The following is a 25,315-nucleotide window of genomic DNA, read 5'->3' as shown; positions in this document are numbered from 1 at the left end:
TTATATGCTTCTTATTTATTTAGTTGTCTATCGACTGTAGATTTATTTATTTGTTTATTTTTGTTTGCTTGTTTGCTTTTGTGAATTGGCACTTGATTAAGTTGCTTCAGATGATGTTGACTGGTTCTATTAAAATGTGATCTTGTAGTACAGTACTTCAAGAAAATAAATTTTTCGTTTATACTTACAGGTATCTTACAAACATTTTTATGCATTAACAGTTAAATACCTTTGTATATAAAAGTGGTCCTAAATATTTCTGGCCAACCGAGGAATATTCTGTAAATCATTAGTGGCAGTAATGCATTAATCTTCATTTTGCTTTACCTTACTTTCCTCAAAATCATTTTGGGCATTATCTGAATAGCCCATGAACCAACTTGACCAGTTGTTGTTAATTGCTCAGTTATTGATATAATTCTGTTAAAATGCAACATCTGCATTCTTTATAAGTAAAAAAGGGTAGCCATTTGAAATCTCAGGACCCAGTAGAGTGAGTCCCGAAATACAGACACTGAATGGCCAAAAGAATGGAGTTACATTTATTAAGTCCAAGGTGCCATTTCTCTGAAAATTCCCTTTTATCTGAGGTATGATGAGCTAGGAGTTGGTATACATAAGTTTGGGAGGTGTGGGGGGTTGCCCTCCATGTGGGTTTGTGGGGGGGGTTACTTCCCCTGCAAATAGAAGTTTAATGGAGAAGAGTGATTTTGTAAAATCACTCTTCTCTTATGTTTTCTATTTTTTTCTCAGCTTGTTGGCACTCAGCACTTCAAGTGCCGACATTTCAATATGGAGCCAAAAGAAGAGTACTAAAAGTTTTTTGGGGGGAGTAGACCAGAACAGAGCTACAGCCTGTTCCTGTTTGGCTTTATTAGTAAGTTCCAGTGTATATGGGTGTCTAGGGTCAAGGACGAGCTGAAGGGACACTTCTGGCGAAGGTATAACAATGGGACTGCACTCATTGTTTTACATCTGTGCTTCACAAATCCGTGTCACATTCTGTTAGGAGTGCAATTTCTTCCTCTAATATATGTGCTTATGCTGCGGGTTAGATTGTTGGTGATCTTGAGCATACAGTCTGCATCAGTAGCCTGTCCTTTATGTCCTGTATTTTTTCTGTGTGAAAGTGTATAGCTTTTGCATGAAAGCTAAAGCAGACTCGTGAAACAAGCTGCTATCAGAAGTGTTAGCTGATGTTCAGCGGAAGAAATTCAGGAATGTTGTATATACCATCTGGTTGAAAACTCACTTTTATGAAAGTTTTTCCAAAATTTTTGTGTAAGTACAAAGACCCCTTAATTCCCTCCTTGCTGGAGGTGTAATACTATGCAGACCCATTATTTAATGTAATAAAATTCATTGTCATATCAACATGAGGAAAGAGCGAGAGCCCCATTAACAGAGATATCACCAAGTACATTTACAACCAAATATCATTTGGCTGAAAACCCATTTTGAGAAAGTAAGGACATGTAAAGAACTGGTCCTACTTGGGCCATGGTCCACAATGACCCTGACCATAAGGGCAATTAAAATGTAATATCTATCTGTCTAATGTGTGTGTGTGTGTATGTTTGAAGGTAGATGCAAACTGGAATGTTCAAAGAAAACTTACACAGATAGGGATGGACATGGGAAAAAATGTAGATTCCATACAGATGTAAACCACATGTCAGTATTTAACCCTGGACGATGGAGTTGTGGGATATTAACTTTAATCAGCAATCCTGATTCTGGCTGTCTTCGTACATCTTGTGGTATAGAATGTGTAAACTTTTTCTTTGTTTTCCTTGGTACAGCCTCTATTGTCTTAGTAGGATGGTTTCTTCAGATCTATATTAGATGATCGAACTTTTAAAAGTTTGTTTTAAAAGTTTGAACGTCATATGGTTGGCTCCATATGATCAAACTTTTAAAAGTTCGAAAATTTAATAAAAAAAATAAACCACAGAAAAAACCTACCTGAATGTTTTAAGCAGGGGGACAAGTCCCCCTGCACCCCCCACACCTCCCGCTCTTTAAATATACCAACTCTGAGATCGCACTACAGTGCAGGAAAGGGAAATCTTCCTAGTCTGCGCTGTTGAAACATTTGCACTTTTAAAAGTTCGATCATATGGTGTCGACCATATGACGTTCGAACTTTTAAAAGTTTGATAATGTAATATAGACCCAGTTTCTTCGGGCTAGTGAGCTGAACCTTAGGTATGGTATTATCTGATTCCCTCATTAAGGAAGTATAACTAATTTATTTAGTTATTTAAATTCATTTACATTATAATTATTTGTGGTACTGTTAGTTCTTCTTTTGTATCGTAGGACACCACAAATTTCCTTAACCTCATTTATATACTGCCAATTCAGTTGTGTCTTCTTCTGCTGTTTTCATTACCTTACCTCCCTTTAGGTGTTTCCACTCTACTTTTATTAACCAAGTTGCATATCTTTGTATCTAGATGCATAAGTTTCATTCCTGTCCTTTGTAATGTCACTTAAATAGACAATGATGAATAATGGATAAGAACTGTGGCGTGTGGTTTATCATTTTTCATCCCTTTCATTAGTGTGGATTCTAGTTGCTGTAATTCCCACGAATGAACCCAACACATTATTCTGGTGCTACTTCAGGGTCAGTACATTTGCAAGTTATACACTTGCGGGAGTATGTGATGTGTCTTGCTGAAATTTATTTAAACAACAGGTACACCTACCATACTAACTTGGAATCTGAGGCCTACTAGATTCAGAGTGCTTAGTATTTTCCTTTATAAATGATTCTGACATGTTTTAAGTAGGGGAGGTTAAACAAACCCTTCTGTAATTGTCTATGCCTTTCTCAATCCAGTTTAGTAAAGCAAAATTTCATTTACCTTTTCCTTCGTTCCTCAGGCACTGCATATAATCCCAAGATTCGTTAGCAGGAATAGTCAGACATGTTGCTTATTTTACATGGATGTCATTCAGAAGTCTGGAATGAATTTCCAAATGTTCCCATTGTTCTCACCACTTTGCATTTTGATAACCCATTCAGAAATTGTTTTATATGAAGGAACTTGTAGCGTTCTAATCCCATAAAGAATATGTCTCCTGCTTGAATAAGGCTCCCTCTCTATTTGTTTTTGTAGATGGTGAATATAAATACCTTCCTATGACTTCTGTCTTCACAGAGTTATGCAGGGCATATATGACATGCTATTTTTTATACTGACTTGCAGGAGCGTGCATAACCAACCGACTGGTTTCCCACTACACAGAAATTTCAGGTTTACAACACTCTTCTGAAATCTATAGAGGCGCCTGAGATCTGCCATAAAGTTGCATTTCTCCAGTGCCAGGCTTTAGTCAGGCTTCCTTCACCTGTCTGATATTCAAGAAATCCATTGGCACTCATTAGTATGCCAGCAAATACAATTATACAAACAAGTATGGTTTTCTAGATGCAGAAATCAAGTTTGAAGTTTCTGTTTAATTACACTTCTGCCCTCAGACAGAAACACAGTTTTACTGTAGCCCCCCCACTGAGGCCTTGTGAACTTTAATAGCTTATAAGCAATATCACAAGATAACTTAAATGTTTTCCACATTTTCTTGCAGTTGAAGTAGATAATACATTTATCCTATGTTTAAAAAAATATCCAGTCTAGGAACGATGCACTCCTTATTGTATATCAGTTACAGTGGCAACATTTGAACAGCTGCATGCTGCACAGTACATGAATATGTCTGTTCATTAGTTATTTTTTTGCATAACCACAGTCATCTTACTGATTGTAAAATTCTCTGTATTTTTCCATGCTATATTACAGTGAATATTGAGAGGACAGGCATCTGAGGTATAAGGACATGCAGACGTGATATGTATGTGGTGCAACTGAGACTCTTTAGGGAAGGACACAGAAGAACAGAAGGAGCTGCAATCTCACCAAAACAAAGACAGCAAACTATCTTCGTAATGTTTTCCAAGTCATCAGTATTATCTGAATATCATGATTTTCACTCAGAACTTCATGAGTTAGGATCATCCGGGCAGTTTGTCATCCAATTTTAGTAACCCATTTCTGTGTATAAAAGGCAGATTAATTAATGACATTGCAGTCATTTTGAACAAACCAAGAAAGTCAGAAACAGGAACAAGTGCACAGAGATTTCATTGTCATAACACAGAAACTGAGATAGTGGTGATTTCAGAAACACACCTACAAAAGCTGTCTGTTAGTGCTGTTACTTTTTCATGGAGGCTCTTTCCTTAAGATGTCACCATCACTCTTGATAAAACTCTTTATGTTTGTTTGTAATTCGCATTACTTCATTAAGAAATGCATTTCACCTATAAAGATTAAAATTGGACAGTGCAGTGGTGCAGCAGTAGTGTTGTCACCCCACAGCAAGAGGTTCTTCAGTTCGATTCTTGGCCGGTGTGCCTTCTGTGTGGAGTCTGCATGTCCTCCCTGCGTTCATGTGGGTTTTCTCCGGGTACTCTTGTTTCCTCCCACTTTACAAAGACGTGTCAGGAGCATTTCTCCCCGGGCCTCTGCTGAAAATTGGCTTTGTTCCAAGTTGGACTTTCCCAGTAAACAAATGTTAAATAAAATAAAATGCCCTGCTTATGTACTGTAGAAGGGAGGTGTTTCTGCCCATGATGTAACATGTCTCTGATATGGATGATGCTGAAATTGTGAGGAAGACTGATTTTAGTACTTTGGCACTGAAGGGCGGGATGTAGTTGAAGTTACGTGCAGTGATGTGGGTAGAGTAAGCAGCTCTTCCATTTAGGCTACACAAAATATCTCCTGGCAGTGCACAGCGTCATACATGGCACTGCTGCTGCTGTGATCTAATCCAGTTCCCCTACCCAACCTGCCACTGGTGAGCATTCAGCCACTGGGAATTGTAAAGGCAAAATAGGGCTGTATGAGCAGCCCTAGAGAGAGATGATCAGATGGGAGCAGGCAAAGTGCAGCCAAAACATAAATAAATAGAATATATTAAAAGGTATTCTATACTTAGACGGTATTCAACTTAAATGTATGCAGTACTTACATGTGTCTCTATACTATTGGATATATACTCCATTTAAAACATTACACATCCTAGCTTTTATAAATAATCCCAAGCCAAGCTACAACTAAAATAACAAAGGTATGTTTGTCAAGGTTATTTAAATGCAGCAGACTGCACAGTTTTCCACTACTTGTTGTAAACAGAAGGATAGCAGAGGCATACCCTTTGTTATAGGTTATGGTAACATTACATTTTGCTTTGCTGGAAGTAAATTGTGATAATTAAGCTGTCTTAATTATGGCCAATGCTTAATGTGGCTGTAATGTCAATAAGGCAGTGAACAGTGCCTAAAGTTCTCAGTCTATTTGATTCATATTTAAAGCTACACATTTTAGAAGTGTGATCAGTACCATAAAACAACTGGTCTGAAAGATAATGTAAGACTGCAATATTTGTCTTCTATGTTTTCGCATTCAAATTGTCCTCGCCTATTATCACATTAATAACAACGTCCTAAGTACGTTCACTGAAGATGAGTTTTGGTGAACTAATATTGACCTGATTTCTCCTATGCAACACATCCTTGGTTTCCATGTGAGTATGCATTTTGCAGGCTTGTCCCTCAGATATTTGTCACTTACAACCTTGTGTCGTGTCGTCTTGTTTCTATCAGGAAAACATCATAGATTTTAATAGACACTAACATTTTGCCCATGAAAGCCTGATTTTTTAATATATCTGATGAAAGGCTGACTATGTTAAGTACAGATCACAACAGTATTTTTACTGTTTCCTGACTTTTATGTAAAATCTAAAAAAATTAAGAAAAGTTGCATATGGTTCAGTGATTAGCATTAAGTTATGTCTCAGATGACTAATTCAGGTGTGTGTGTGTGTGCATGTGCTTGTATGTGTGTATGTGTGTGTGTGCATGTCCCCTTGTGTGCGTGCGTGTGTGCCTGTGTGTGCATGTGTGTACATGCTTGTGTGCGCACACGTGTGTATGTTCGTACATATTGACTTGGTTGTATGTCCACAGATCATACTTAATTGTGATTATTTCTTGTCTGCTGCTTTCTTTTTTAACCAGGTAAGATAACAGACCCAAATAACTTTTTTCAGGCATAACCTGGGTTACAAGGCATAACATGAAAAATACCTGGTAATGCAGTATGGATATTAGTATATAATAATTAAACAGAAACATAGCTCAATCCTGAGCCAAGAACATTACAGGCAATGGAAAAAGGTTCAACAGTATAATATAGCAATAAAAATGATCACACAAAGAATTCCACAGAGTAAGTGGAAAGAGATAACAATACAGTAACTAACAAAGAGCATAGATAGCAGACAAGCTAGGCTGTAACAGTAAGAAGCAGTTCATAATATTGTCACACACGGTGAACTAATAATTATGGAAAAAGGAGGTTATGCACCAGGAAATGCCAGTAAGATGGCATAAACAAGACCATGTAGTAAGTAAGACCTGATTAAATTAAGTGTACAACATGTAGTCAGCACCTAGGTACAGGTTTAAAAGAATTGAAACAATGTTAGAATATGTGAAAACCAGTGTATGTATGCCATAACTAAAGAAACAGCATGTGACTTGTGAGAGTAAAGAGATTATGTATTTACTGTGTACATGTAGTGCACTCTGCATAAGTATGTAAGTTTAAACTAAAGTATTCGATTTAAAAGAAGAAGATCAGGATTAATAATGCATAATAATTGTTTATGATAAGACTATGTCTTCTATATACATAAGAACATGAGAGAGAGAGAGAGAGAGAGAGAGAGAGAGAGAGAGACAGATAGAAATGTGATGCTCTCAGGCACACATTTATTTATTATTTATTTTATTTATTTTTTTTTATTTTTTGTGACGGCGCTAGTCTACTGGACATTTCATTTTTTCAGTAGAGGCCCGAGAGAAAGAAAAACAAAAAAATGACAAAAAAACGTTACAATAGACAAGCAATGGACAAATCATCATAGATGATAAAAGAAAAAAAAAAATATAATATAATATATATATATAGAGGGAAAACAGAGGATCAAATAACATTAATTAGCTGAAATAACATGAAATAATCACAAGAAAAAACAGCAAAAAAAGATTAATATTATTTATATAGAACTATCTTAGTAACAGCAGGAAAAGAGAAGCACTAAAAATAGAGAGGGGAGAGGAGGAGAGGAGAGAGAAGAGAAGGAAGAGGAGAGAGAAGTTGAGAGAAAAGAGAAAGGAAATACTCTAAAAGGAGAAGAAAAAAAGAGTGGCTAAGAGAAAGTGAGAGTAAAGAGAGAGAGAGGAAGTAGAAAGGTGGAGGAGGAAGGAGGGGAGGAGAGGGAGAGGAAGTAATCAGTCAAGGTTTTTTTGTAGTTTTTGCCAGTGGCTTTTGGAAGTAGTCTTTGATTTTGTGTTTGAGGAGAGGCAGAGATGTGTTCCAAGTTGTAGTATTCGCTTAGGAAGCAGATTCCAGTTTATTCCTACAGTATTAGTGAAAGTAAGTTTACTAAGTGAGGAGTTAAGTTTAGGTTTGTTAAGGTTATTAGTTTAGGTTATTATAGTTTAGAAAGAATAGGGTTTTGTTTGGTTTGTATAAGAGAGGAAAGAGTGAGTTGGTTTGTTTTTTGTTTTTGAGGTTCAGTTTCAAGTTAATACAGTGATGAGTTCAAAGAGAGTTTTGAAGTTACAGCAATGTTACTAAAGCAGGGTTGTGTTTGTTAAGGTTGGCTTTCTAAAAAGATAAGGTTAGTAAAAAAAAAAAATGGCAAAGTTGAGAAGAGTAGACAAAAAAAGGGAGATGTTCTTAAGGATAGGATGAGATGGTGAGGCATAAAATTGTTCTATTAGGCTGTTTATTTTCGTTTAATCTGGTTAATTATGAATGTTCTTGTTGATATTTATTGATATTTTGTTATATTTTGTTTTTTTGTTGTTGGGTTGTTATTGATTATTATGGCATTATTTTTTGTTGTTGGGGATTCCAAGGAGGTTGTGTTTTGTTTTTGTTGAGAGGGAGGAGAAAGTTTAGTTTTTTTTGTTTGGAGAGGAGAGGAGAGGAAGGTTGTTTGGTTTTGAGGTTGTGTCTGAGGAGAAGACAGCGTTGAAGACAAGCATGGGTCTGCTGAGCTCTTTCCCATATCTTATCTGTCTATTAACAAATTTAGCTCATGGTGCACTTTGTTGAGTGATGTATAAGATATCAAGTGCCCTTCTTTGATTGTTCTGCAATGATTTTAGGAAGCCAGTTAGACAACCTCTAACATGAACTTTCTATGACAATAAGCACTTTGAAGTTTTTGCCTGGTTGCATTACGACCATTAATCAAGACGGCATACATTTTGGGTCTATATTATAAGATCGACAGTTGAAAACATCGAACAATGTATGGTCGACACCATATGGTCTATGTATTCAAACGTCGACCTTATAAAAAGACAACAAAAAAAGTACCCTAATGGGTTTAAACAGGGGGGCAAGTGCCCCTGCACCCCCCACACCCCCCGCTACTTAAATATACCAACTCTGAGACCACACTACATTGCAGTAAATGGAAATCTTCCCTTACGGAGATTTCCGTTTACACGCTCGAGATTCTGAGCGTTCAATATTCTCGTGTCGACAATGTCAGATTCAGCATTGTCGGCTTTCAAGAATGTAATATAGACCCTACATTTCAACTGTCCCTGATTTTTCCTCATACTTTTGTCCCATCCCTCATAAACATTTTTGATTTTCTGATAAATCAGTAAGGATTACAGTTAGTCATTAATTTCAAGCATTCATATTCCTTACTTTTTTCTTCACAATGTGCATGTTGATGCAAAACCTATTGATCTATTAACTTTTTGAAGTGAATTGAAGTGATTTTTAAAAGTATTCCAGATGTTTGGCTTTATATCTGATTCTTGAGCAAAGAGGATGAGAGCTATGTAGGAGAGTAATTTTACTGCAGTCCATTAATGTTGGTTAGTTAAATTAATTACCAAAGGAAAAAAATGGGTATTGAAACCATGCTGCCCAGAAACCTCAATTAACCAAAGACGTGTCTCACATAGCTTCAGAGGTGGGGGTTGAAATAACACTGGAACACATCTCCAAAAAGTATTTCAGATCTTTATTTAATAAAATCAGAACCCACTTGAGATGTGCTCAAGTGATATTTTAGCCCCAACGCAAGGTAAGCCATTTCTTTAGTGAATTAAGTATCTTTTCTCTTAAAAAAGTTGCTTATGGAGATATTAGGGGATTCAGGTGACATTTTATTATGGTACTTTTGACCATGGCAGTACTGTGATTACTGGCTGCTTCCTGAGAATCTCCTCTGCCCATCTCCCTAAACAAAACAGCTGTTCTACAAGACAAGGGTTGATTCTGTGGGGAGAAATCCAAGAATGAAGATCAGTCTGGTGAAACAGACCAGCTGTGAAGACAGTGACATAGTGTCATCTTCACATCTTATCTGAGATTTTTTCATACATCCCCATCTCCCTTTCTGATGGCTGATGTATGCATCACTGAAACAGGAACTGCTATTTTGGACAGTGATATATGAGTGTTTCCATGTATGTGACAACCCCTCTGACAGGGGGAAGCACTACTTGACCAAACTTAGTGCATATTGTGCTTCTAACCTCTGAGCTTATGTACCTGACCTCTATGTCAGCAGACAAATGATGTTGTCTGCTCACTGCCATTTCCTTACTTAAGCTCAGGCCATCTTGGTCAGTCGGGGCTTCACTTTCTAATTCATGGAGTCTTCTAGTTAATGTGACATGTTTTATTGTGATTGCTAAATGAGTAATACATTTCCCAAACCACTGCATGGGAATAACCATTCCAAGATTCTAATTTATGTTAACACACAGATTATTTACAGCATTATTTAATCAAGCAAGGGTGTCAATAATCAGTAAATGCACCATTTGTCATATTCACTGCTAACAATTAGGAACCACCTTTTCAAAACTTAAAATTAATTCAGAGTTTGTTTTAAACAAATCAGTTGAACTGGTGTTTCTTGTGGTTCTGGACTAGTGTTACTACTTAATACTTTCATTTATAAGTGATACATTGGCGCAGCATGTACCATCAGTGTCCTGCCATGCTTGTGCCTTTGCTTCAGTTCCTGGCCAGAGTGCCTTTGTATGTCCATTTCATAGATGTTCTTTGTATTCATATGTATTTTACAGGGGTGTTACAGATAACAAAGAAACTTCAAAGCTTTATTTAGTTATGTCAAGAAATTAAAGAATAATATTCAACAATGCATTGAGCCCATCCATAATAATACCACACATTCCAGTCTCAAGGAAATGGTCAATAAATTAGCAGACAAATTTAATGGTAACTATAACCCTGCTACCAACCTTGCTGCACTCATTTTTCCAGAACATTTGTTTTCCTCTGTAATTACCTGGAAACAGGTCTTACAATCTTTGTAAAAGGCTAAAAGTAAAGATTTTGTATGACAAGATAACATACCAGGATGCATTCTCATCAGTGCCAAGTATAACAATACTCTATTCAAACTCAGCTTATCGACAAGGCTTGCCCCTGACACCTGGAGACCACCCATTGTTAACTTCCTTATGCAAGGATGTCCTCTCTACAGATCCAGGTAACTATAGGCCAGTCATCTTCACCAGCCATATATGCAAAGTCATGGAATGTATCACAGTAGAAGTAATTTATGCAGAGAGAGGCAACCTAACTGATATAGACCCCCCCCCCCCAGTTTAGTTTAGTGAATTACAGGTCTGGTCTCCTTAACCTAGTTAATTTATTTGAAACATTACAGAGAATGTGGACAGTGATCACTCTGCACAGATTGCTAATCTTGACTTGGCTAAGACTTTTGACACTGTCCCTCATGTTGGCAATACTGAAAAGTTAGACAAATGAATGTAACCCCCTAAATTGTTTTCTGGATAGTAAAGGGCTATTGAACATATCCTAAGCATTGAAGGTTGTTGTTAACCTCTCTGAACAGAAAATTTTAACTAGTAGAGTATTGAATCCATCAGTGGATTAAGGCAAGCTTAAGTGGGTAAAAAAAATCTGCACCTTATGGGTAAGAGTCTGATGGCCATGTAACAAAGATCAGTGAATCAGAATTAAAAAAAAATATATCTATCTATCTATATATATATATATATATATATATATATATATATATATGTATATGGGTCTACCTGAAAATGCCGAAATTGCAGATTGCCAACAATGAAAACACCGACACCGGAAGATCGACAACAGAGAAGACCGACAGTTGAGAATCCCGAAGCTGAGAACACCGACGTGTTAAGGTAAGTGTGTGATAGGGACTGATGTTGGGGTCAGGGTGTGGGTAAGGTAAGTGTGTGATAGTGACGGACGTTAGGGTAGGATGCGGGACAGGTAAGTGTGCGATAGTGATGGAGTTTAGATTTAGGGGCGGGTTAAGTGAGTTAGGGTTAGGGTGCGGGTAAGGTAAGTGTGCGATAGTGACGGACCTTAGGGTTAGGGTTTGGGTTAAGGTTAGTGCATAGATAGTTGTGTATGTAAGATTTAAAGTAGGTTTGTAAGGTTTTTGGTGTGCTTGTGTTGTGTGTGTGTTTTCGGAAAGATATTTGTTTTGTTGATTGTCAGGATTTTGGTTTGTCGGGCATGTGAAGTTTCGTGTTTTTGAACTTTTTTTTTTTCATTTTTTTCATGTCAGTTATTTCGTTGTCTGTGTTTTGGCGTGTCGATGTTATCAGGTAGACCCATATATGTCAGTTATTTCGTTGTCTGTGTTTTGGCGTGTCGGTGTTATCAGGTACACTTCTATATATATATATATATATATATATATATATATATATATATATATATATGTGTGTGTGTGTGTGTGTGTGTGTGTGTGTGTGTGTGTATGTATATAGGTCTACTTTTTTTCATTGAAATATCATTATTTCGAACAAGAAAAGTACAACCTTACTTTCACGAAAATGGTCTTCAAGAAAAGTGCACTTTCGCAAATTCTGGTTCAGTGAACCGGCACTACAAATAAAACAGAGCACTACAGTGACGATAAGGGAATATACCTGTTTCCCCATTGTAGTGCAGTCTCGGAGTTCGTATATATAATGTAGCAGGGTGTGGGGACACAATCCTGCAACATTAGTGCTCCAGCCTTGAGAATTTCAGAACTTTCCCTTCTATAATGCATCTGTTACCTAAGTTACCTCAGATCTTAATTTTAATATGTTTTGGGACATATTGGACTCAGTAGCTACTTTAAGAACAAGGGAAGGATTTGTTCTAAAAGCACCTTGTCTTTATAAAAAATGATGTAGGTGGAGGAAGACGTTGAGGCTTGTAGCTTTGATGTTCTCCTAGCTGAAGCAATGGCTAGCAAAAACTTTGACTTTCAGGAGAGGGACTTGAACTGAGCAGTGGAAGCTGGCTCAAACAGACATTTAGTTAGAGCATCCAGCACAAAATTCAGCTCCCAAGGAGGTATGGAATCTTTGATAGGAGGTCTGAGAAGGAAGATCCCTTTCAGGAAGATCTTGCATAACTTATTCAAGGCTAGACAATGGTCTTCAAACCCAACATGAAAGATAGAAATGACAGTAGCTGCACATTGATAGTGGAAAATCTGGACCCTGCCTGAAAGATGCACTGCAAAAATTATAGCATGTCTGATACCTACATAAAATAGGGGTCACTTTCTTGACTGTCTGTCCAGATAGTGAAATGATTCAACTTACTCATGAAGCCATGAGACCCAATACCCTCAAGACTAGAGCTGCAGGAGTGGTGGGATTGAGAAGAAGATACTGTATTGCTGCTCTCAGACAGTGTATTCTTTCGGGTCTATATTAGATGAGCAGACGCTTAGGATGTCGAGTACAACATGCTTGACAGCTCTTAAGTGAATGTTCATCTAATTGAAACCCCAGAATATCAAAACAAGGAGTTTCGAAAAGTTATAGTTGGCCAGCCATCAGGAAGCCAACGGCTGATGGCTGCAATGTACTGTACACCATCACAACCTCTCCCAAAAAAAAAAAAAAAAAACACTTAAATATACCAACTGCAAGATCGCACTACAGTGGAGGACTGTCATAACATTACACAGGGTGAACGTTGAGACCACATCACAGTGGAGGACTGTAGGAACGGCGAGACAGGGTGAACGTTCTGACATCAGCCATTGGCTTCCTCATGGCTGGCCAACTGTAACTTTTTGAAACTCCTTGTTTTGACATTCTCAGGTTTCGCTTAGATGAACATTTGCTTAAAATCTGTCGAGCATGTCGTACTCGACATTTTAAGCATTCGTTCATCTAATAGAGAACCTATGCTTTCTTGCAGAAGAGAAGGATTATGCATCAAGTAGTATCCATTTTTCATCATATGAATGTGATGGCCTGGAAAGGAATCAGATTTGACTTCTGAAGGTTGGATGATATCCCCATGATGGAGCAGAGGTTGAGAAGATGATCATTAGCAAGGACTCCATTGAAGGGGCAGCTAGGAGCCAATTCTCCATGTACAGGAAAATCCTAAATCCTTGAAGTCATAGATGAGCAGCTACAACAGCCATGCATTTGGTAATCACCATGGGGGCTGTGGTGAGACCAAATGACAGGAGCCTTAATTGATAATGACTGGCTTCTACTCGGAAGCATGCAAATCACCTTGGCTCCTTCACAATCTTGATGTGAAGATGGGTATCATGGAGATCTGTTGAGCACATCCAGTAATTATCCCCAAAACAGAGAAGTATTGATTGCACCATGACCATTCTGAAATGTGTCTTTTGAACAAATATGTTAAGAAAGCTTAGATCCAAAACTGGTCCTGACATTTCCTGGGAACCAAACAATAATCTTGAATAAAACTTAGACCTTCTCTGGTCTGGCAGGACCTGCTGGATGACTGTCTTTCTAACAGAGAGTGAACCTCTCTTGTGGTCTTTTTTGCCTGATGGGTGGGATGTCCTCAGATGGCTTAGTGGGCTGAGGTGGTTTAAGGAAAAATAAAATGTTGCAGCCTTTGGATATAATCCATCTTACCCATCTATCCTGCATGATGGCCAGCCATGCAGTGGAATGGAGGGAGAGATAACTCTCAACTCCCTCCAGAATGGTGCAGTCAGGCAAGCCTTCTGGAATAGTGTTGCTTTCTAGCCAAAAAGTGGCCATGATGGTTTTGCAGATCCCTTCTGCCTCTAGGGTCAATCTCTGTTGAAGGGATCACCTCTGTCATGGCCACCCCTTTCTGAAAGTGAGTCAAATAGCTATTGTTTAGACTTTCAGAGCCAAAATAAATAAAACTTGGCTCCAGTGGCAGATAACATCTTGCTGTCCTGCATCCTTTCTTTCCCAGATGGACCAAAAATAGATGATCCATCTTATGGGGAATTCATGAAGGACACCTTAAAGTTGTTCACAAATTCACATATATGCAGCCACGCATGGCATCTCGTGGCATTGCCTCTCATGGCATTACCCATATCAGCTGCTCTGGCTGCTTCTGCAGCCACATCGTGCATGAAGTGCATGTAGAGGTTACAGATATTCTATATAGTCAAAATTATTGTTTCCATTTGCTTACTGTCAGCTGTTCTCAGATTCTTCAGAGTAGATAGGGCTTATTGGGCCAGCTTTCTCAGGAATCTGTTCATACGGGTGACATAACTCAGGGCTCTCAGTGCAAAAGTGCTGAAAGCATACATCTACTTCCTTAGCCTAGCCATCACCCTGGATTCTTTATTAGGTAGATGGAGTGAAAATCTGTTGAAAAATTCCCTCTTTTGCATCCACCATCAGAATGATGGAGTCCACTACTGGGGATTTAGCCCAAAGCTGCCTGTCTTTTGGAGGCCTGAGTACCCTGTCTTCCTTCCTGGGGACTGTCTCACAGTTGTCTAGGTTCTGTCATGATCTCTGAACTGCCAGGTCTAAAAGTTAGTCAGCTGGAGGTAGCACCTTGAATATAGATAGTGCAGGACCATAAGCATCAATAAAAAACATCTTGTCCAGAGAGTAAGGGTCTATGGGTGATAAATGAGGCCATATGAGGTGTCCTCTGGAGGGGAGAGTGAGGAATTCTCTCAATCCTCTGAGTTGGAATCTAAGGTGAAAGACTCTGAAGGGGGTCCAAGGTGCTTCCTTTTGCATGTCCTCTTTTTCAGTTCATCAGTGATGTGTTTGTCTGACTCATCACAGGATTGAAGCTTCTGTAGAGTAGTGGGTTTGAGACTTATTATTCAACTCTGACCAGTGGTCATTAGAAGAGAAAGTGATGGCAAGAAGTGAAGGAGTCACTAGGTGGATTCAGTCATGGGGGACCTGTGTGAAGGTTCTAGCTAGGAGCCAATCCTCCTTTACAACACCCAGCACTGGAAAAGCTGATCCAGTCTTCAAATGATCCAAAGACCTTGCTTGAGACAACAGATCCAACCCCCCCCCCTTTAGAGTTCTGAAATCAAAGGTGGGAGGAAGCTGCAAGCTGAAGGTGTTGGAATGCTCCAATGTGGAGACCTAAACCAAAGAAATGATGGACACTAATCTCAACGAGGGCAATAGAGCTAAGCCCAGTGGATCAAAGACCTGTGCCAAGATAACCAGCCTTACCCCTTAGTCTCAGAACTGTGTCAGGTATGAAAAGATTGGACCAAAAGAGTCACATCTGGGAAGACTGGTATTAAAGCTATCTCGGAAGACTGCACTGAGGACTCAGACCCTGGGACATTGAACATATCTGTTGACACTGGAGCTCAAGCCCAGACCAGTGAAGAAACATAAATTAGGATGAAATATATGTGGATCTGACCACCTTTAGAGTGAAAAGTGTTGAAATGACTCCTAATTTCATCTTAGTTATTAGAATCCTATGCATCAAGGAGTCCAGATCAATTTCAGGGGATTTTGTTGACAGCACCAATAAAAGTTGTGAAAGGGGAGTGGGGGCACTAGTCAGTCTTGGGTGAGGGGGGCACTAGTCAGTATTTTCTCCTAAAACTGCTTTCATTAGAGAATCATGCAGATTTATTGGCTGCAATGGAATCAGATTTGGAGGTGGAGTGTACATTGACATCCTGGCCAATGACTCCATCCATGCTTTGGTGCTGAAGCAGGAGACATTGGATACACCTGTCTCTTTTTTAGATCCAAGTCACTGGGTTTGGCAGGCTTCCCTGCATGTTTCTTATGTTTAGACATTTCTGAGTCCGGATGGAGCAAACCCTTAAATATAAGTTTGTTCATCTTGTGTGAGAATCCCTAGGGCAAAACCCTTTTCACATTTCCCAATCTACTGAGAGGAGCAGACTATAATACTCAAAGGTGTTAACTGCACTATACAGCAATCTATAATTACTTGGAAGGGCACAATGGCTAATGCTGGCAGTGCTGAAGAAAAATTATTCTTTCACAAAAATATTACACATACCTAATAACTGGTAAAAAGGTTTAGAAGTTTAGAAGAAGTCTAGACAAAACTCTCCCGCTTTCTCTCTCTCTCCCTCCCTCCCTCTATATATATATATATATATATCTATATCTATATAGCAGTCTACTAGCTATAACTACATACTGAAGAAATGAAAAAGGATAATTACAATAAAAATAAATAAAAATGCCATAACAGAAGGGGCTCAGTGACAAAGTGTATGGAAACTTTAAACTTTGAGCTAATGAGAGGATATATCCTTAAGGACTAAAGAAAAGCTGAGAAATCTCCTAAATTACAAACTATTTCACTGAAACAGAGAAGGTATGAGGGGGAGCACATGGCTATCCAGATCTGTGTCTGTTCACAAAGGTAGCAAATGGGTTCTGGGGTAACTTAGAGGACAGATGCATTATGGAAGGGGAAAGGTCTGAAGGAGCCAAGGTTGGAGCACTGATGTTACCAGATCAGATGGACTGAATGAACGGGATAATATTTTGTCTTTTGAAATTATTGAGCCCTGCCAATAACCAAGTTACCAGCTTCTGAAAAAGGCATGTTCTTTACGTGTGTTGTTTTCTTCTTTTTTTTTAGCATATTTTCTAGATCAACAGCAGGTGTTAAAGTATTATAACTGATTACTTTGGAGGGATTGAGGTTTGGTATAATGATTAAGGTGTTCACCTTACAGACACAAGATACAGGGTTTGATTCTCACCTTTGAAAGGGAAATTGTCTAGACTTAAAGTGGCCCACAGGGGCAGCTAGACTAGTACTAAGATGTAAACAAGCCACAGTCTTCCAGAAAAGTAGATGAAAATGGATCCTTGTTATAAACTGCTTACAGTTTATCTAATTAACAAATAACTAGAAGAGTAAGAGGATTGTGAAAGCCTTTTCAGACTCATAAGTTATAATTAATGTTTCTTTTGTAACAGGATGTGTACATTCTCTGTCATGATAGTTGAACCTGGGCTCTGCTTAAGCTATAAGTGTCTGTGTTCTTCCTGTCCATGAGTTCATTTAGGGACAGATTTATTGTACATACAGCAGAGCAGTACTACTGTATTTCAGGATTAGAGGTCCTTGAACAAAATGCTGGATTTCTTCTGCTCTTTGTTTTTAAATTAGAAGCATTGTGTTAGGGTTAGTATCTGAGATAAAAATAGTGCGGTTTGCGATTCTTACATAATGTTTAACAAGATACCTTCCCGTTGCATTCTTGGCTGTGTTTATTTGTCATTATACAAGGTGAGTGATAATAGCCTGTGCCTACCAACCCCTGTGGTGTTACTCACTCTTCCTCCCCCCTGCCAGGGAACAAGTGGACAGAGGAAGCTCCATCTCTGTGGGCTTGCTGGCTCTGAACACGGCTGCTGATTTGAACAGCTGTAAATCTACAGTTTCTAGATCAAACATATGGTAAAACATAACAATCCTGCCAGTTACACTGCAGCACAGAATGTCGACTCAGTGGAGCAGTTTTTAACTGTATGATATGTTTCTCAGGTCTGCAGTACCCTCTCTGCAGTCTGTTGTCTATAATGAACAGCAAAGATCCGGTGGTTTCAACAGCTTTGGCATGATGAGCTTGCTTACTTCTTACATATACTAAGCAGTGATTTTTTTCAGTATTGTAATTTTAGCTTTAGCACTTTATTTGATATGTAATCACCAGGCTTTTGTCTTCCACACAGCTTGTGAGACTTGCTTACCATTTTGATATCCATAGTACTTTGCACACTGTACTTCTCAAACTAAAACAGTTATTTTTTCAATAGTGTACAATGTATGCTTCCATTTTTGTGAATATGCAGTTGGAGGGAAGAGCCATTTCAATTGTATTATTATTATTATTATTATTATTATTATTATTATTATTATTATTATTATTATTATTATTATTATTATTATTATTATTATTATTGCGGCCACGGTGGTGCAGTGGTTAGCATTGTCGCCTCACAGCAAGAGGTTCTCCGGTTCGATCCTTGGCTTGGGTGCCTTCTGTGTGGAGTCTGCATGTCCTCCCTGTGGTCGCGTGGGTTTCTTCTGGATGCTACGGTTTCCTCCCACATGCCAAAGACATGCTGCAGGTGGATTAGACACTCTAAATTGGCCCTAGGTGTGAGTGTGTGTCTGCCTTCTGTGGAAGGTTGGCAACTCAACACTGTAAAACTCTACTGCCAATCATGAGTAGACAGGTGATCTGCTGTGGCAACCCCTACCCGGGAAAAGCCGAAAGAAGAAGATTATTATTACTATTGTTATTTTAAATGCATAAGAATTCTAATTATAATTGCACCTTCATGACTACTTTTGTAAGTGACACATTTAAAAATTTTCAGCCAAATTAAATTAGAGGCCCCAGTTTTATGTCGACTATGCTTAAAAATGTTCTGTCATAATGGTATATGTTTTGGTTCATGGCATAGATCCTATACCCTTCTTTTACCCCCGCCGACTGCCTTACTTGCATCAGCAATGTCTTAATGCAGTAGTTTTATTAAAGGAAACACACTCTTTTGTGATCATATAGTTTACATCTAGGTTAAAATGGGATAAGTCAGGGTAGTCGTTGTACCTCAATTACTGTTGTAGGTGATGTCCTTTGAATTCTCATACCAGAACACACTGAAACATTAAAAAGTGAATGTTAAAGCTACGGCCTAAAGTGGTTTATGCCTTGCAGCCTTGTGACACAGAGGGTCCTTAATTCTGCAAGGATGCAGCATTAGAGATTATTATTAATGCTGCTATGAAAAAGGTCACTGGGGTCAGTAAACTGAATATTATCCATTCATTTCCCTAATTATAAACTGTCCTTAACCTCAAAAAGACTTAACATTGTGTCTAATACCAGAAAAGGTATATATATATATATATATATATATATATATATATATATATATGTGTATATATACAGATATTTACAATAGTAGCAGGATGAAAAGTAGGAAGGATGCCTTTTGATGCAGTCATATTAAAATAATATATTTATATTAAAGGGGAAATACATCTCAAGACTGCAAAATTGCCATATAATCTTCATTTCAGTAGAAGTATGGACATAACGTTACTCTGTTATTCCTTAGATTTTTTTTCCATTTTTTTGTTTGTGAAATGTTTAAATATTTTGTATTTCACCCAAGCTCGACCTGAAATTGGTCAGTATTGATCAGTGCTCTATACCGATATGTATATATATATATATGTATATATATATATATATATATATGTATGTATAGATAGATAGATATAGATATATAAATATAGATAGATGAGTTAGGGCGGCCGCGGTGGTGCAGCGGTTAGCATTGCCGCCTCACACCAAGAACTCCAGTTCGATCCTCGGCTGGGGTGTCTTCTTTGCGGAGTTTGCATGTCCTCCCTGTGGTCATGTGGGTTTCCTCCTGTTTCCTCCCACATCCCAAAGACATGCTGTAAGTGGATTGGACACTCTAAATTGACCCTAAGCATGGGTGCGCCTTCTGTGGAAGGTTGGGTGCTGGGCTTGCAGCTCAACACCGTAAAACTCCACTGCCAATCACAAGTGTACAGGTGATCCACTGTGGCGACCCCTAACCAGGAAAAGATGAAAGATGAAGAAGACAAAGAAGAAGAAGTAAAGATAGATGAGTTATCAGTTATCCATTGAGCGTGTGCTGAAACTCTGTTTTTCATCAGTGGTACAGTTGGTCAAATTATGTAATGGTTGAAGTTCATTATATCAACTTATATAATTCCCAACCTTTTCCCTTTTCTTCATGATTGTGTGACCCTGGGATGTGTGGGACAGAGCCACCATGTTCAGGTGTGTGGGAGATGAAGCCCCCACATAAAAGTTGTTTTGTTTTTCTTTTTGTAACAAAGAATGTAACTTCTTGTTTTACATTTATGATTATTTTTTTCATTGATTTTAAAAGTAAGCAATGGTTATAACCAATTGAGTTTTTTTGATGTTTTCTGTTTTGATCAAACTCACCGGTATATATACAAAAATCTAGCTAGCTAGTCTTTTGTCTGACATCTGAAGCATTTTTGCCTAGCTAGAATTCATACTTGGCTGCAGATGATATCAGCCAAGCAGATAGCAATGGTTATACAGCCTCATTCAGCTTTCAATGGTGTGTTTCGCTTCTTGGTGCTACATGCTTATGGTAAGTCTATCCCAACTCATCACTGGTCTGTATTCGCTTGCTGTTGCTGGTCTTGCAGCCCTACAACCCAACTTCCCTAGCCAATCACATAAGATAAAAAGAATTGAAAACTCTATAAAAAAATAAATACATAAACTCAATTCAGATTCCCTAATCTGCAGTAAGATAAACTGTAAAATGTCAGGTCAGTGACTATAAGTATTTAAAATATTACTTTCATCAGTAGGCTGCTCACAGCCAGTCTTCACTGATGAGTCAGATGACCATGGCTATCAGCTATCACCTATCACTGAAGTAGTATATCTATCGTTTGCTGGAAATCATCCTCCAAATGCTATTTATTAAACTTGCTACTGTCATTAATGAACCACCTAGGAAAGGTAAGAAGTACTTCTCTTGGGGTCTAAACAGTCTTTAGACTTTCTCCTGCCAGTAGTGATGGGCCCCAGCTATAGAAGGGAAGTGGAGTACATAAATAATTCCTGCTTTATTGGAGGTAAATCTCATTTCACCTATTTGAACAGAACTTTACAATGAGGTGTACATTTGTTTGCTGTTGTTTTGTGTAGATCATAACTCTGTAGTGTATTCTGATAAGCTTATCCACATATATTGTTAGAATGCCGGTGTTACTGCAAATAGAAAATATATACTTTATGATGTTTCATGCAAATACCTGCTACAGGTCAAACTGTAGTGTAATTTGCAGTACCATTATAGCACAGTATGTCTAATTTGCAGTGTAGGGCACATGTTTTGTATTACAGATGGGTATAATTTCTTTCATACATTGCATGTCTTTTGTGTCTAACAGTGATGTAAAGAAGAAAAAATAAGTGTTTTGCATTTAGAAAGTTAATTCATTTATTTATTTGACATTTGTTGAACAGGATAGTACGAATGAGCTATTACCCTTTTTCAGCGGAGGACCGTGGAGAAAAGCTCCATGGTACAAAATAAGTAAATTGGCACAAATAAAAAAATTAAGTAACAACTATTTCAGTACAAGTAAGAAAGAAAAATCTAAAATATATAATACAATGTAATAAAAAAGAAGTAATAGCACATTTAGGTTGTCATCAGTGGTACACAGTTCATACAAGATGCAATTTGTCTTTTTTGTTACAGGCGGTGCACATCTATAAAAAACACACATATTGCAGTAGGATGTGGGCGGCAGATTTCTATGTTTAAGAAGTGAAGGAGTGTGGATAGTAGTTGTTTTGAAATCATTTATATAGATAATTCAAAAATTCAGTAAAGCTATGTTTGAAAGTTAAAGTTTACAAAATGTAAAAAAATATATAGTACTTAATTACTGCAAGTCTGTTGTAATATACATTTTGATATCTGAATTGTTTTTTTCTGTATCTGTAACCGGATTATAATGACAGACTATAGTGTATCAACAATGAATGACATCTGGAAGGGGGTTTGGTAGAGTCTAAGGTGACGGGGATAACTGGATTGGGGTGGAGCTTAGTAATCAGGAAGTGGCATTATTAAAATGTGGCACTTGTTATTCCCATACCTGTTTAATAGCTGCAACTTCAGTTAGCATTCAGATTTACATCAGCTGGACACACTCTGTATGGTTCAGATTTTAAATGGCAGCTCCAACACATTGTAAGTATCAACTACAGTTTGTGACTCTGGGCAAAACCTCTGAGCTTATCTCAGATGTTGTTCTGTATTTTAGTATGCCAAGCCATGAGGCGTTAATTAAATGAGAGAGTATGGAGAAGTGGTATAAAGGAGCAAAGCCATCTGTGTGCTGAGAGTGGTAAGACGTGTTCAAAGCTGTCTGTGTGTTGAGAGAGGTTAGGAGTATTCAAAGTCAGCTGTGTGTTGAGAGCCTCAAGGAGTGTTCAAAGCCATCTACATTGAGAGCGTTAAGGAGTATTCAAAGCTGGCTGTGTGTCGACAGCAGTAAGGAATGTTCAAAGTCGGCTGTGTGTTGAGAGTGGTAAGGAGTGTTCTTATGTGGTGGATAGTACAGTGGAGAATGACAAAAATAAAATACTGATACTAGACTTAAAGGAAGCAAACAAGAAGATAATGAAAACATGGATGTTAAAAATGGGCAGTGTTTAGCTGGTCTTACGGGTAAAATATCAAAAGATGAAGTGGAAATCATTGAACTTGAACTGGGTGGTTTGCAAAATGATTGAAAATATGAACCAGGATAGATTGGAAGATCAAATTTGGAGAGACACAAGAAACTAATATCAACATTATAGAGCCAGTGACAGATAATAGAAGGGCTGAGAAAAGAAGACAGAAGATCTTATACAACAGTGACTAGAGAGGAAAAAAAAAAAAAAAACATGAACCGTGTAGGTGCCCTTTGCAGTGTTTGCATCATAGAAACTGCATTAATACAGCTGTCCTCCATCGTCAAAACCTAGACTTGGATTACTAATGTGCTTTTTTGTCAAATGTGTGATATCCTGGTTACCATCCTCATCTTTGTAGAAAGACGCCTGAAGCAGTGTTTAATATTATCACACTAGTTAGTTTTTGTGTGTGTGTGTGTGTGTGTGTGTGTGTGTGTGTGTGTGTGATGTCTGCGTGTGTGATGTCTCCGTGTGTGATGTCTCCGTGTGTGATGTCTGCGTGTGTGATGCCTGCGTGTGTGTGTGTGTGTGTGTGTGTGTGTGTGTGTGTGTGTGTGTGTGTGTGTGTGTGTGTGTGTGTGTGTGTGTGTGTGTGTGTGTGTGTGTGTGTGTGTGTGTGAGTGTGTGTGTGTGTGTGTGTGTGTGTGTTTACATTAGTTGGCTTAGGCTTTCAGGACTTCTTCAGCCCTTCCTATGTATTCTGCAGTTATGTACCTCTTCCTGGTTACTAACACACAGTATAGTATAGCTCACAGTACAATGTCTTGTGCAACCAGACTGACTGTAGTGGCTGCCATATGAATCTGCATCCAGGCTCTCATGGGGATGTCCACCTGCTGGAAAAATGGTCAGGCTGGGGAGCCTTCCTTGGTTAATACAGAATTATATTATGCATTCCTATAGCAGAAATCCAATTATTAAGGTATCTACTATGGTGTTGAATATACTGACGTGACTGATTTATAGTCAGTTTGGTAGGAAACATCTCTGCATAGCTAGCTGCCTGAATGACTTTTCAATAAGAAGTGAAGACTGCATTTTCTGTATGAGATGTAATCCCTACTCCAGCACACATACGCGGACAGAACCTTCATGCAGGGGATAAGTCTGTGCATCCCCTAAACAAATCTTATATTATAATTTCTGAGTCAATATACTGCTAAGGAAAATTAATTCACCTTTTTAACAACTGGTAAATTTGACTTGGCAGGGTGATTATTAAATTGGTAATAGAGCCTGAGCTTGTAAAAGATATTCCTGTGTTTCCTTGTAATGATTCCCCTATACCACACCTATGGGTCAGTAACAGAATGAAGCATAATCACTTTATTTGCAGGAATTCTGCCAATATTTGCAACCACTGCCTTCATCCATTAATGGAAAACGTACAAATATAAACTTTAATTGGAAATGGTGGCACACACGTGTGATGTCTGACAATGTATGTGGTGTCTGCTGCATTCAGCAAAGCACATTGAATGTCCTGAGATATGAGCTTTATCTCATGATGTCATCAGTCCAGAGGGAAAACTACTTCAGCTTGTCTATCTCAACATTTTTTTTTAAGTCACAAACTTATAAATTATTTTTTTCAGTGTTAATGAGCCATTTATTTTGTTTGCTTTTCATAGGTTCATAGGTGTGTACTAGGCTAATGGCCCTGGGGCCTTTACAAACCTAGCCCATAGGATTACCCTGGCATCATGCCACCTGACTTTATTTCCCAATGCCTCTGTCAAGTAGAGCCACTGGAGTGATTCCCTGGGTGAACTTTCTAATCCCCATCCACTCATCAAGATTTCTCTTGAAGAGGGCCAGTGAGGTGCTCTGCTTGACATGCATGGGAAATCTGTTCCATGGCATGGCCAGCTTCTGAGTTATGAACCTGTCCCTCCAGCATGTTCTGTTGATTGTGGTAATGAGGTTGAGGTCTCTGGAGCGTGTGGTGCAGCAAAACCCTTGGCAATTCCTTGATCTTTTTGAAAGTTATACACTTGCATGGCCATCTAAAACTATTGCTTGCATGGTCACATTTCTTGTTAGTTTCATGATCTGTCTGCCATCAGTCCTCCCCCCATCTCACTTTGTATGCCAAGCCTGTGCTGTGTTCTTTGCATGTCCATATGGACAACAGAAAAATATTGTGGGATTTCTATAAATATTAATTTCCCTTGATAATCAAGATTTAGGCATTCTTCTTTTTGATTCTCCAAGCTTTGAATTTCATAAGCCAGTTTTGAAGGGCGTTTCAGCACTGCCTTGCTATTTCTATACAGAAATACAGAGAAAGACAAAAAAAGTATGTGATTTGGAATGTATGAAGGTATTAATCTCTTGCATTCAGTTATTTTTTTATCTTTATGTTGCATAATGTTTATAATCCAATTAAAGTGCAACCAACAGACCAAATCAATTCACATATTTTTATTGTTCAGTGCCATATCTTTAATACAGAGATGTCATTTGCCAGTTATTTAGCAAACCCTATAAGCTAATCTTGCGAATAGAGACATCTGACTGGTTGGCAGGTATATAGGCAAGTGCTCTCTGCAGCCCTGAAGCTGACAAGTGTGTAAGAAGTTGCTGTAGAGAC

This window comes from Protopterus annectens, chromosome 4.part0 (genome assembly GCF_019279795.1).
Source record: "Protopterus annectens isolate FY-2018-M chromosome 4.part0, PAN1.0, whole genome shotgun sequence".
Taxonomy (NCBI): Eukaryota; Metazoa; Chordata; order Ceratodontiformes; family Protopteridae; genus Protopterus; species Protopterus annectens.
The sequence above is the reverse complement of the archived record's forward strand: the minus strand, read 5'-3'. Positions refer to the sequence as shown.